Consider the following 15,435-nt stretch of genomic DNA (forward strand, 5'->3'; position numbering starts at 1 on the left):
GCTCTCAGGCATGCAACTGATGAATATTAAAGCATACCATATTTGAAAAATAAATATGCAGAGAAATACATGTGGTGAAGGATACTGCATAAAGTGTACAAAGAATAAGACACTACTGTCAGTGTGATTGATACAAGCTGGCTGAATATAGCCCAGCTAAAAGAGAACCACATGAGTGCAGAAAAGTTTTATGGCATTATTCAAAAGCATCAAATAGTCCAGTGTCTCAATACCTGCTAGCTAGTATTCACTTCCTTCCTTCCTTCCTTCCTTCCTTCCTTCCTTCCTTCCTTCCTTCCTTGTCACGTAACCTACCTTTCACCTAAAGAAGGTCCAAAATGGCTGATAGTAATATAAAAAACATTAAAAGCAAAAATAGTACATTATTAGAATATTAAAAAGCAAACAAAAACAACACTAAAACTAGTAGATAAAAACAGTAGTAAAAACACATTAAAAGCAACAAAAGCACAAAAAAGACATCTTCAGGAATGGGTGCGCACAGCTGGCACACAAGTTTTAACTATGTAAATGCACTCCTAGCTACCACCAAAACCTAGGCATCTAGGCTGAGAGACAAATCCAGGAGCATACCCAAGCTGCAATCCTATGTTTTTCGGGGGAATGTAATTCCATCTAGCACAGGCCGCATCCCTATGCCTTGATTTGCCTTTCAAGAGCACTTCTGTCTTGTCTGGATTAAGTCTCTGTTTATTCGCCCTCATCCAGTCTAGAACTGGAAGAGCATATTTGGATTTAGACTGCAAGGAAATTTTTAAACATTTCTTCTTCAGGTTACTATTGTCTAGCAGTTGGCTGTGTCCTTGGTATAGTGATGGTGCTAAATCTCCTTTGCTCTGGTAGTAAATCTTGCCCTGAGTGACTACTTGTATCTCCCACGGCAAAACAAACAAACAAACAAACAAACAAACAAACAAACAAACAAACAAACAAAAAGGGTGGTGGAGGAAGAGAAATACAAATGTTGTGGTCCATAGGCAAAATCTAAAATCAGGGTTGGGTGTTACCTGACAGTCTTGTCAAGGTGTGGAAATTTGAATATATGGAATGCTAAAATAATTAGGGGGGGGTATAGAAAAAGCAGCCCTGAAAATGTACACTGTATTTTAAAAATGAGATTTGAACAGCAGTTTACTTAAAAATCCCTGCACAACAATCAGCCATCTCGCCAGCCAAGTCAGGAAGCAAGGTTGTGGTACAATAACATTGCCTTGCAAAAGATCTCTATCATGTCTGACAGTTTACAATTTTTTTTAGAAAGCCCAAACAAAGGAAAGAATTGAAAAGATATTAAAATAATTGGTTTGTATTGCATAAAATTTTGCAATGTATTAACATGACCAGTAGGTGGCATTTCCCGATCCAGCAAGTTACTCTACTTCTGTTTTACTCCTTTAGTGATTTACACCCAGTGCAACCAACTGGTTTAGCAAGTATTAGTCAAAACAGTAATACTTATCATGATGACAGCTTGCAAGACTCTTGAGTTACAGGAATTGCATTGTATAATAGTTGTAAAAGTAACAGATATTTCCATTATGGTTTTTGACTGTGTATTAAGTCCCAGCAAAAATCAGTTGTTTACAGTTGAAGAGAAATGTAAACATCTGAGAGAAATATAAATATAAGGAGGCAGGAGACATGTACAACATGCCATGTAACACACACCAGATACCAACAACACTGATGCCAGGGAGTGTCAAACATCATGTAGCAACAATAATGGCAGCAAACAAGGACAACATGAATTTTGCTCCATAGATTCAAATTGGTTGGACTGGGTGAGCACTGAGAGCAATTTACTGTGTGCACTTATAATACTGTATGCTTAAAGGCTAAGAAACTAATTTTAATATGTTATTATTTTCAAGAATGTTGATATTTTAAGAGAGGTATTCTCTGCTTTTTGATTGTGCCTTTTTAGGCTATGAACTCTTGCATTTTTTAGAACGTAATTAAAGCATTCTTTTTGGTATTTTATTTCATCTTTCATATGCCTATATTTTGTATTGAAATCTGACTTAAATATTAACCTGCAGGGTTTAAGTTTAGTTTTCATATATTTTTAAGCATTTGTGTTTACAGTTTTCTATAGGTGTAAGAATTTTGGAAGTTTTCAACAACTTCAAAGTATTTTTGTGCATATGGAACATAGAAGCAAGGTAGACAAATAGAGCTGGTAGAATTAGACAAGTGGATGTTACCTGGAATCATTGCAACAATGAGAGAATGTATATTTTGATACCCACATGAATGTTGATATAATTCTAAATGTTTGCCTGATTTTATTCTGGGCTTAATTTTCAATAGTATAAATGCCAGCTGGGATGAATACAGGCTTCTGATACCTCCCCCCCCCCCCAATAGGTCTATAAAGTTTTGTGGGACTCTTGGGGAAGTGTTCAGGTATCACATTGTCTGACCTGACATTTCTACCTCAACAACAGAGATTCTTTTTAGGGTTCCTAATTGTCATACCCTCCTGTAGGACGCCAAAAGTTGTTAGGGTCTGAAGCTGGGAATTAAATTGTCCTTTATCCTTCCTTTTCCCTTTCCTTTCCAGGTGCACTGGCCAAAATCCTTTTTTAATGTAGTAAATTGCACTTGAGTAGGTCTATTGAAGCCATGGGTATCTGGACAGTCAACTTCTCAGTAAGTTCCATTAATTCAAACAGGTCCACTCTAACTGTACCTTAGGTAAAGGTAAAGATTCCACTTGACATTTAGTCCAGTCATGTCCGACTCTAGGGCACAGTGCTCATCCTCGTCTCCAAGCCATAGAGCCAGCGTTTGTACGAAGACAATTTCCATGATCAAGTGGCCAGTGCAACTAGACACGGAACGCCGTTACCTTCCCACCGTGGTGGTACCTATTTATCTACTCACATTTTAATATGCTTCTGAACTGCTAGATTGGCCGGAGTTGGGACAAGCAATGGGAGCTCACTCCATCACATGGATTCGATCTTACGACTGCTTGTCTTCTGACCTTGCAGCACAGAGGCTTCTGCGGTTTAACCTGCAGTGCCACCACATCCCACAACTGTGATTTACGTTAGCATAATTAGGGTGCAACAACACAGCAAGGGAAATACAAATTCACTCACATTCAGTCACTGTGAAGTCACCCTGGGGAATTTCTTCTCATTGACTGGCCACACAGGCAGAGAGAGTCTTGTTTGCAGCTTGTTTGCAGTTCTATTTATAGCCCTGCAGATGGTGGCATTACAAAGAGACAATCGAATAAGCTGTAATATGGCTTCATTTTGTTATTTTGCTATCTTTTTTATTTAAAGAAAGCTTGCTGATGGAGAGAAACTTTATTCTCTGTTCTTAAGTTGTTAAAGAAAAAAGAATATTGCTGACACAGGGAGGAGAAGCTGTAAAAATATATAAGCCTTGCTGATGGAGAAAGAAGCTATAAGTGTGTGCTGGTGGTGGGGATTTTCTGCATTGATTGAAGCAATCACATGCCTGAACCAGTGAAAATGGATTCGTTTTTTAAAAGAGTAGTAGCACAGAGATGGGGGCAAAAACTATGGATTGAGATGGAAAAATTCTGAACTTTTTCGTGTTTCCTTCTGCATCATGTGATCAAAGGAAAAAAAGTGGATCAGCCCATCCTGATCATCCCAATCCTGGAGCATTCCCCACATTTTTAATCAATGTGATTTCCCCTAATTTGCAGTTAGAGTAAGTCAATTTGAATCAATGGAAGTTATAGAGAAGTTGACTCACCAAATCCTCAGTTGGCCTATTCTGGTGTGATTTACTACACTCTGCAATGGAATTTTAGCCACTCAATATTCCATGACTACTGAGGATGCTTAGCTGGCTGAATAGCTCAGTGAGTTGGGTACCTGGCTATGAGGACAGAAGTTTCATTCTTCACTGTCTCCTGAGAGAGGAGCCAGCCTATGTAGTTGCACAGACCTAGAGCACCCCCAGTAGAAGGGAATGGTAAACAACTTCTGAGTACTCTTTACCTTGGAAATCCCACCAAAGATTGATATAACTCTGAATCAATTCATAATTAAATTAAGTTTTTTCTTTGGGCTATTTTGAAGGATCTTGAATTAATTCTCAAGAAACACCATGCTCGGCTAACCTTGGGGCTCCCATTACCATGCTGATGCCTCAGTCATGTTTCTCAGTGGCCTCTTTTATGTTGGCACTCCACACCAGTTCACTATTAGGAGTAAATGTATGTCAGAAAGAAAGATATTTATGGATGTAAATTGCATTGAGCTCTTTAGTTTGATATTGGCCAATTATTTGCTTAAAGGGCTATTCATTGACCATATTGGATTGCAGTTGTGAACTGCCCCTCCATTGTCTCTGCAACAATAGGCAATCAGGAGAAAGTTGTTCGTTGGTATTTAATCTCCTTATGTTGACAATTCTAACATCTAAGCGAATGCATTTAGTAGCAGCTGTAAATGTAACACATTAAAATTAAAAGCTATGCTCTGTGGAACATTGACTTTGAGCCATCCCCATAGTTAGGCATGAATGAAAAGAAATTATTCAACAGTATACCCACTTAGGGGTTTCTTGTGCAAGTGTGTCGCACCAGCAGACATGTTAATAAAGACATGTTTTTCTGAAATCAATAGGCAGCCATGTTTCAGGTTTTTTTTTTTTGCCTTAAAAAGTTTAGAAATACAAAGGAGCTAGCATTGCTGCAATGCCATCCGTGAAACGCTGACTGATTCAATCATTTTCTGTGTTTCTAATCATTTTTAATACATAATGAATGAAGTAATAAACTTGGCTTCCTTTCCATTTCCATTCTTTTAGAAGTGTGTTGCCTTGTTAAACTTGTACCCATCTGCAAGTTCTCTCTCTTTTAAGTGTTTTTCCATTAGAGATGGCAGGGTATGTTGCTGTGCATCTGTGAAGAAAGTAATAAGCTTTATGGTTTCCTCTGTTTTCTGCCCCTGAATGTCTTCTCTTGTAATAAAGCTTTATCTCAAAGAATAGTTCAGGTCCAGGACCTTCTTTTCTGGCCCTCCAAAGCACATTCAAAGTGGTAAGCCACAACAATCCATTTAAAAACCTTATTCCACATAGAGGTTGTATAAAATATTGTGTATTAACAAATGTGAACACTGAGACGAAGTTGGAAGGGGTGACGTAGTGACAGGGAAAGATTTTAGACAACTGTTGAGAAAGACTCCTGAGCTTAGTGCAAAATAACATAATTTATATCACCTTTAAAACTTTTGTGAGTTTCTTGTGTTAAAACGTAATTTGACTGGTTGGTTATAGTCAATACAATACATCCCCATTGCCTACATATAGGGTTTAGTGTTCATACTCCAGTGTATGCATGAACGTAGGGGTTGCTGAATGGAATTTTAATGCTACTTAAGGGGCACTTGAGTATGTTAGTGGGAGAAAATAAATACTAATATGCTACGTGAATAGAGTAAGCATTTTTCAACCTAATTGTGCTGACACAATTGAAATTCCATTAGAATGAATATGAAGGAGATGTAAGATTATTATTGGAAACATATAAGTTTGCTTCCCTTATCTGTCACAAATATTACCATTCAATGGTTGAAAAAGACCCATGTAACTGACCCCACCTTATCTGCAAATGTCTTATTATCACAGGGCAGTGGCTTCTGTATGGGTCACACATGCATGTGTATTTTTTTATGGGGGGAAAAGTGTTTGAGTCCACCCCAGTCTCTCATTACTGGGCTTATGGCTTTTGCTTCATTTCTCAGGCTCAGCATTTATCTCCTCAGGCTTTTCTGCTGCAAATATTTGGAATTCTAGTTACACATCAGGGTTCATGATGACTTTCTTGTTCACTATTGAGACCAGCAATTCAGATACTGCTTTTGGCTTGTAGCACAGTGAGCTTTCCAGCTCTTAAATGAGAGCTCACTTAGAGAACACACTTACTCTGACTCCTGTATTCATAAACACTTAAGCCTCTCTGGCTTTCATGAGATATGGTGTAGGTCCTGAGGCTTAGGATGGGTGGAATGAGTGGTGCTGAAATAAAAGATAGGCCTGGCTTAATTCGCTCTGATTTATGGTTTCATAACAGAAGTCCCTCTATATAACTATATCTTGAAGTCAAATTATTCCAGCTTGTTCCTGCTGCTCACAAAGCTACTTCTATTCCCTCTTAGATCACTAGGGATTTCCTTGACACATTTTTCACTCCTTAACTTCATACTGCAGCTGAAACAGTCACCTCCACTCTGTGGTGGTTTTTTTCCACAGGGTTGGGAGGTTGTATCTATGATGATATTCCAGTATGTATGTTAACATATTTACAGATATGACTGATTTTATACCCTAGTTTTCTAGATACTAATTGCATCTGTGTGACACCATATCACTTTTCTTTCATATGATATGAGAAAAAATCTTACATATAAAAATGAAAACAACTTAGTACATAAAAGGAGCTATTATAGGGGCAGCTCATGAACTGTGATGGGGGTCATGCCTGACCCCCATTTTTTTGGGGGGTGTTGCTGGTCATGAGTCATCTGTGAATTATCAATTTGTGCCATGTGTATATACAGAAAACGGGAGGAGAGGGAACAGTCCCTCTGGCTCCCTCTATCCTTGTTTCACATGTAGAGGGTGGCAGTCTGAAGCAGAGAGCCTCTGGTGTCCATGGAGGCTTTCCGCATAATTTGGATTGGAACTACAGTATGATTTCCCATAGTTCCAACTTACATGGAGAGCTTTTACATAGACATTACCTGTTCAAACCCATTGCGCTCCACCTGTAGTGTGTGAGGGAAGTGATGATAGAAGGGGATGAGCTAGAAATGTTTCCCTTTTCACATATTTACTATAAAAAGCAACAGAATATGGCTATGGGAAACTCTTACATCACATATAAGGGAGAAGACTGGACTAGCACTTCTTTCTCAACATCTAGCTTTCTATTTGAAAGTTTTAGTTTTTTATTTTAATTATTTACTTATTTAAGCTTCCAAGTGACTTATGACCAAGAGAATGGGGAGATTGAAATATTACAGCTACCTTAGCATGAATACACCCTATTCTGACAAGCTGCGTTTTAGTTCACATGCAGTTTATGTTCTCAGTTCAAGACATTATTTATTTATTTAAAATATTTTTACTCTGCCTTTCTCATATTTGTAAGAAAGGTCTTGCAAATAAGCTTGAATATCTACATAGACACAGCTAGTGGCAAGTCAGTATGAAGGACGTTTTGGGAGCTGGTATCCAGAAGACCCTATATTTTGTATATGTCATCCTAACCAGTCTCAACAACAAACACTAAAAAAAAAAGGACTGCCAAAACAGATTTTAAGATGACAGAAGAGTTATATAAGTGACATATGATAATATCTAGGAGAATTTAATCCTATTGTCCCCACTTGTACTCTGAAGCTCTGTCCTGGAAAATGAGGGTTTGGATTCTGTAGAAAGCCTCTCCAGACAGAGGAGGCTCCCTTTTAAAAAACTTTATTCCTTGCACATAGAGGCCATGGTAGGGGCAAGGCTAGCACTCCCCCCTTTGACATGTTTACTGTGCTTAATTAGGGAACACATGACTAGGGCTCCTACCTACCAATTTCCTTATCTGTCCCTCTTTCCTCTCTCTACATCTGGGTTGGCAATGTGTCTTGGTGGGCATAAGATGCTGCTTCATGTGTGTGTGTGTGTGGGGGGGGGTCTAACTCTATCCTTGCAGGAAGAAGGAAGGTGTGAAGTATGAGGATGCTCTATAGATGGACTTCAGTGGGACTTAATTCTGAGTAGAGATGTGTAAGATTGTGCCGTCAGCTGTCCCTCCCCCCTTAAAAAACAACAACAGAGCAAGAAACAGCTTTACAATCCAGCAATGTCAGGACTCGGGAGAAACCAGACTCATATACTTTCATATTGTCCCAAGGGAAAAAGTCATGTGCACCTTCTTTTTGTCTCCAGAGGGGAAACTCATACGAATGAAGGTGAGCAAAACATTCCTTCTGCTTTGCATATTGTAAAAGATCTTGAGTGCAGGAAAGATTGAGAGACACGAGGGAAGATAAAGAGTTCTCCTTTTTTCTCCCTCAGGGTGCCGGCTTGCCAGTGATAACCTCGTGACGTGCTGATGTCATTCTCACAAAGGTATTACTTCTGAAGAGCCAGGATTCCTCAGATTTTTTCACCATCTGAGGGAAAAGGTAGAAGGGAGAAAGTGTTTGAAATGGGTGGTGAGGAATGTTAAGGTGTCTGTGTTTTACTGAAAGCCTTTGTAGAAGGTTATTAACTTCAAAAGAAACTAAATTTATCAGAATGTTCCCCTCATCACCATGTGACTCTGAAGAGAACACTTGCTGGGATTGTCTGAGCCATCAAGGGCTTCTGGAAGGGTGTCCAGATTCCGGGCTCCCATTGCTATGTGCCTACTGATTTCTAAGACTTGGCAGGAAGAAGGTGAAATATACCCTTTGGTTGCTGGTGGGATTCAAAAGGTGAAATGTAATAATTATTATGCAGGTTCCCTATTCATAGGGAACAGGGAGGAGATTTCGTTTTTTTAATCACCAAGCAAACTTTTTTTGAAGTAAGCAAAGACTTCAGCTAAGTGCTTCCCCCTCCCCCTTTTCTCATTTGGAACTCTCTCCTCTAACATTAAACTTACATGGCACAAATGGGAAGAAAAGCTACTTAGCTATATACAGTATATACAGTATATATAGAATTTGTGGAACAATGTTCTAGCCATGGCAGACATTCAGTAGCGCAGTGTGTTACAAAGGGATAAGAAATGTGTGACCCTCTAGATGATTGTTGGCAAAACTTGGGAAAGGGTTTTTTTTTTTTTTTGGACTATACTTCATAGAATTTCCCAACCACCGGTCATCGGTCCAGTCCTGGTCTCGTGAAGGGGAGTCCTCTGGCCAGAGACTTCTAATGGTCCCCTCCTCTGCAGCTCCATCACCCTCCGTTACAATCTTCCTCTCCTCTCCCTCTCAACCATCTCTTTCTCTTCCCTCAGCTTCCTTCCTTTTGTCGCTGAGGCAAGTTCTGAGAGGGAGAACTACTACTTAAATAGGTCTTCCCTCCAAGTTTCCAGGTGAGCCTCATGAGTGGCTCAGCAGCTGCTACACAGACCAGGGCCAGAGCCATCTCTGGAATGGTACTATAGTTGCTGCACTCCTTGGCATCTTCTTGGGGATTGAAATGTACTGTCAGGATCTGGCCCATGCTGCCCTGGAAGCTGCAGGATCGGGGCCAGCCTGACCCAGGAATGGCCTGGTTTTTGCAGGCTCTGGCCCTGGTCTGTGTAGCAGCTGCTGGGCCACTCATGAGGCTCACCTGGAAACTTGGAGGGAAGGCCTATTTGAGGAGTGGTTCTCCCTCTTAGAACTTGCCTCAGCGACAAAAGTCTTCAGCTGTGCCTTGATGCTCTGGAGCCCCTAGGTTCCAGTGCTCCTTGCTATGATTGCCTCCAGCATCTCTATGTCTGGATTCCAGTGTTCCTGTTCCTGCCCCTGCCTTTGTCCCTGCTTGCTTCTGCTGGTCTCCTGTATCTCAGTGCCTTGTTCTGGCTCAGTGTTCAGATCTTTCTATTTGAAAGAAATAGCTCTGTTTCAACATTTGTTTGTCTTGGTACATAACTGGTATTATGGACAGGAAACTACCACTGGGACCAAACATGAAGAAACAGAATGGTTTCCGATAGGCCAAGGTGTCAGACAAGAGGGCATTTTGCCCTCCTAACCGGTCAATCCATATACAGAATTTATCATATGGAAAACTAAATTAGACTGAGATTAAGGAGGAATGAAAAGTGTTGGAAAAAACATCAATAATCTGAGATACATAGATTATACCATTTTCCTCACAGAAGGCAGCAATGACTTAAATGACTTCTAGTGAAATTGTAAGAAGAAAGTGCCAAAGCATGACTGCAGTTGAACATTGAGAATATTAAGAAGACAAAAAGCATGACTACAGAAGAATTACAGAACTTTAATGTTAATAATGAAAAAACTGAAATAATGAAAGATTTCACATACCTTGTTCTAACCTTCAATTCAAAGGTAGATTGCGCATAAGAAATCAGAAGACAGAATTGGAAGGGCAGCAATGAAGATATTCAAAAAGATATTCAAGTGGAAGAATGCAGAGAACTCTTGTATTCCTGATCACCATGCATGGGTGTGAAAGCTGGACAGTCAAGAAAGCAGACAGGGGAAAAATTCATTTGAAATATGGTGCTGGAAGAGAACTTTTTAGATACCCTGGAGTGCCAGAAAGATGAGCACATGGGTCGTAGATCAAATAGCCTGAACTATCTTTGGAGGCAAAAAAGGATGAAATTGAGGCTGTCCTATTTGGGGTACATTGTGAGAAGGCAAGATTCACCGGAAAAGACAGTAATGCTGGGAAAGGCTGAAGGCAGCAGGAAAACAGGAAGACCAAATATGAGATGGATTATTGTTGCATATTTTGTAATTGTAAACTGCGCAGAGTGGCCTGGCTAGCCAGAGGGGTGGTATAAAAATCAAATAAATAAATACACAAATAAATAAATAAAGATTGATTCCCTAAAGGAGCTTCAGGCATGAGTTTACAAAAGCTGAGCAGGGCTAATAAAGATGGGACATGTTGGAGGTCTCTCATTCATAGGGTTGCTATATGTAGGAGATGACTTGATGGTACATAACAACAACGGGACATGATGTCAACTGCCATCACATCCACTGCCAGAAGTGTGGACATAGTTTTATTGGTACCAAGACATGTAGTTTATTGGTGGGATCCTAGCAATCAATGGAAGTTTTACTATTTTGCATAAAATATTCTTCAAAGATTGTTGTAAATACCCAAGAGTAGTCTGCTATATCTCATACATATATGAGATTCACATGAAATTCAGGCATGCAAGCAAGAGTGTACTTTTTTAAAAAACAAGAACAGTGGAAAGAGCACTGCAAAGTGAAATGATAATTATCATATACTATCATTTCCTACTTATGGTTTCCTCATTTCGTTTAGTCGTGTCCGACTCTTCGTGACCCCATGGACCAGAGCACGCCAGGCCCTCCTATCTTCCACTGCCTCCCTGAGTTGTGTCAAATTCATGTTGGTTGCTTCGCAGACACTGTCCAGCCATCTCATCCTCGGTCGTCCCCTTCTCCTCTTGCCGTCACACTTTCCTAACATCAAGGTTTTTTCCAAGGAGTCTTTTCTTCTCATGAGATGGCCAAAGTACTGGAGCCTCAGCTTCAGGATCTGTCCTTCCAGTGAGCACTCAGGGTTGATTTCCTTTAGAACTGATAGGTTTGTTCTCCTTGCAGTCTCAAGAGCCTCCTCCAGCACCACAATTCAAAGGCATCAATTCTTCTATGGTTTCCTAGGTATATAATAGACATGGTTTACCATTCCTTCCTTCTAGGGGCACCCTGGGACTGTGCAGTTTGCCCAAGACTAGACAAGATGGCTCTTGTCCCAGGAGGTACAGTGGGGAATCGAACTTCCAACCCCTCCAGTTCACTGAGCTATCCAGCCACCAAACAGCGTCATATATTAATCCAGGTCTATTCCAATCCTGCTCATAGTTATTTAGGAGTAAAACCCATTGAACTCAATGTCCTAAATTCAATTGTTATACCCAACTAGAGTACACTCATTCAGTCAATGTAAACATAGAATATTAATACTTATGTAAATTCCATTTATTCATTGGTGCTACTCCACTTGGATCCAGATTAGGCTATTAGGATTTACCTCTAAATAAGCATGTATTGAGTTGCATTGCACATTTGCCTAGGGAAGTGGACTGCACAGAATGAAAATGCTGAAATCATAAGAACATAAGAAGAGCCCTGCTGGATCAGGCCAAGGGCCCGTCTAGTCCTGCTTCCTGTATCTCACAGTGGCCCCACCAGATGCCTCTGGGAGCACAGGAGACAACTTGATACCTGTCTCCTGATCCCCCTCCCCTGTATCTGGCCTTTCGAGGTATCTTCCTTTTAAGCCTGGAGATTATACATCCCCATCATGGCTTGTTACCTGAGATGAATTTTTCCTCCAGGAATCTGTCCAATCCCCTTTTAAAGGCATCTAGGCCAGACACCATCACCACATCCTGTGGCAAGGAGTTCCACAGACTAACAACATGCTGGGTAAAGAAATATTTTCTTTTGTCTTTTCTCATTCCCTCAACATTCAATTGGAGTGGGATGTTCTCTGGTTCTAATATTGCATGAGAGGGAAAAGAGCTTCCCTCTATCCACTTTATGCATCCCCTGCATAATTTTATACGTCTCAATCATGCCCACCCCCCTCAGGTGCCTTTTTTCTAGACTTAAGAGCCCCAAACTCTGTAGCCTTTCCTCATAAGAGAGGTGCCCCAGCCCAGTCATCATTTTTGTTGCTCTCTTCTGCACCATTTCCAGTTCCACTATGTCTTTTTTGAGGTGCTGTGACCAAAGCATGTCAGCATAATTCTGTTATTACAGTCTACATTTGGACTGTACCCTAGAAGTCATCTGAGCATAGAGAACAAATCCAGAACACCAGCTTGATTCTTTGTTTTTCCTCCAGGTGGAAAAATAAGTCAAAGTTAATTAGCATATAGTAAATACTTATTGTTAAGCGTGAGTGCTTGTCCCCTCCTGCAGGGATTCGAGTTAAACAGGATGATTGATAAATTGTTATATTCACACAGTGTCATTCACTGATATAATCATGTCTTTTGTAAATATTTAGTCAAGAGAGCCATCCAGCTGTTCCCAGCTAGGTTTCATCTTCTGTCAGCCACTGCTGATTTATTTCTTGTGCTTCTTAAGCATTGAATAAGCTTCCACTTTTATGAACCTCTAAATAGCTGTAATAATAAATGGCTAGAGAGATGATTCTAGCAGTGGCAGAAAAAGTAATTGTGGGTGTGTATCCAAAATTGAAATGTGGTGCTGGAGGAGAGCTTTGTGCATACCCTTGACTACCAGAATTATGAACAAGTGGGTCCTAGATCAAATCAAACCTGAACTATCTCTGGAGCAAAATGTTGAAATTGGGCACATCATGAGAAGGCAGGATTCTTTGGAAAAGGCAGGAATGCTGGGGAAGGTTGAAAGAAGCAGGGAAAGAGGAAGACCAAATACGAGATGGATGTATAAGGAAACCACAAGCTTGAGTTTACAAGAGCTGATCAAGGCAGTTGAGGACAAGACATTTTGGAGATCGCTCATTCATGGGGTTGCCATAATTTGGAGTGACTCAATGGCACATAAAAGTAACATATCCAAAATGTCCAGAAAGAGGGGATTTGCAATTGAATCCCTTGATGTCTGTAAAAGTCAAGGGGCTAATATGTCTGAGATCACCAGCATGCTTTGCACCACCGTATTTGTCCTCTTAAAGAGGTTGTCTGTTAACTGAGCTGAGAAACATGGCTGTCTGGGTTATTTTTTTTTCCCAGCTCATACCGCATAAACAGGTCAACTGACTCATCCGTCACAAGCCATAAAGCAGGAGACTGCACGTCGCCAGTCAACTCACATGAGCAAGGCTTGTGCATCAAAGAGTTGTTTACATTCAGAAAAGAGAAGGCATTTGCCACATCCAGAGTGAAGTCTGTGTCTGGCAGAAAAAAGAAAAGAGAGCCCTAGGTTTATTGAGATGAGATGGCCAATCCAATTCCCTAGGTGGTGCTATTGGCCATTTGAACCTGTTTGGTTTTTTTTTTTTTAAACACTGGGAGTAGGCAAAGGAGTACCAGTGATGGGGTAAGTGTAGGCATGGGTGCATGTGTGCTCTGTCTGGCCTGAAGGCTGCTTCTTGCCCATGGCTCCCTTGAAACCAAACAATACACTATATCATTCTCAAAGACCTGAGAAGATCATCCTTTTCATTAGAGCCAACGCAAAGGATGATTTTTTTTAAAAAAAGTTTCTTGCTTTTCCGATGGGCATGACCCAAGAAAGTGTTGATTTGCATTGTGTTTTATGAGTACCTACCTTAAGTGTGAGTTCATCATCTCAGAACTGCAGATCTGGCAGGGGCCCTATGGATCATGGAGTCCACCCTCTGTCAAGGAGGCACAGTGGGGAATCGAACTCCCTACCCCTGGCTCCACAGCCAGATTTCTAAAACCATGGAGCCATCCAGAGTTGTGGAGCATTTGCAAAGTCTGATTCATTTGCATCATGGGGTCATCATTGTGACCTAAGCACAGAGCTATTGGGAGACACAGAAGCAAATCTATCATTTTTCTATGGCTTAATTTCCAGTTTTTTTCTAGGCACTCCGGACAAATGTTATGTTTCTAAAACATGTAGCAGCATCATACACATATTACAGTTTTTATTTTTCCCAGAAACATCAATATTTTACTGAAGATACTGGCTTGTACAAAATAGCATCAAACATCCTGAACAGTTTTTGTAGAGTGACTCACACTGACAGTGTCCTCACATTAATTAGTCTGGAGTAGACTTACAAAAAGATATTTTAAAGTGAGCTACTGACCCTGTCTCTTTGTAAGTGTCTTCAGATTCACTCCTTTTGGATAGAAATATGTAGATTTCACTCTTCTTCTTTTTATACTGTACTATTCTACATGGTATGGTAGAATCAGTAAGGCGAATTAAGTGTTAGAAATAAATATTATCTGGAACTGAGTTTAAAAAGTTCCATAATGCCTCTCTGTACAGCTGTCTGGATAGCTCAACAATTTAGGTACTGTATCTGGTTGTGGAGTCAGAGGCTGGGAGTTTGATTCCCCACTGTGCCTCCTGTGAGTAGAGCCACCCTGTGTGGCCTTGGACAAGCTGCACAGTCCTAGGGTGTCCCCAGAAGAAGAAAATGGTGAACTATTTCTGAGTACTGTCTACCTGGAAAATCCTGAAATCAGATTTTACATCTGCAACAGCAATGGGCAATTTTGATGGACCTTCTTTTTTTGGGCTGAATGGATAGTGGAGAAATTCCCCAAATCTTTGGTTATGGTTGAAGCATCCCTCAAATACATGGAAGTACACATCACAGCTTGCCCTTCCTTCTTCACTCGAAACATGGGCACACTGATACGTATGCCACTCTTATGCCTTAAATTCTGCCCACAGTTAACTCTACAGCACATTCTTTACTTCTATTACATCACATTAGTGGTTTGGAAGACCTGAAATGGAGCACAGGCTTTGATCACGGTCCTACACACAGTTACTTCATCTTCACCAACACTGTCCAATTGAGCTGTATTTGGGGAAGGAAGTCTAGCTGTCTTTAACTGGCTTAGCTCTAGGTAAGAACAAGCCCAGGTTAAGGAGATTTTCTCTCTCGTTTACTTGAGGTAGACATTAAGGTAGGAAAAGGATGTGTACAATGTACCCATGCACTTGGGTTGGGGAAAGGACGGCTCCACACTTTGCAGGGTATAGCTTGAACTGTCACTTTTAGTTTTAA

The 15,435-nt window shown here is 40.5% G+C and overlaps 1 long non-coding RNA gene across 2 annotated transcripts in view; it reads left to right on the forward strand.

Annotated features, from left to right (window-relative positions):
• The first annotated feature begins 301 nt into the window (after window positions 1-301).
• The window catches only part of LOC144585926 (uncharacterized), a 32,275-nt gene continuing 17,141 nt past the window's right edge, over window positions 302-15,435 (forward strand). Inside the window, exons 1-2 of one of the 2 annotated variants that reach the window (XR_013540554.1) lie at window positions 302-7,982; window positions 8,089-8,142. This is a non-coding gene — a long non-coding RNA (uncharacterized LOC144585926). Of the gene's footprint in view, window positions 8,143-15,435 lie in introns of both variants that reach the window. The other variant, XR_013540553.1, reaches the window with a different exon arrangement.

Source organism: Pogona vitticeps, chromosome 1, assembly GCF_051106095.1.
Source record: "Pogona vitticeps strain Pit_001003342236 chromosome 1, PviZW2.1, whole genome shotgun sequence".
NCBI lineage: Eukaryota > Metazoa > Chordata > Lepidosauria > Squamata > Agamidae > Pogona > Pogona vitticeps.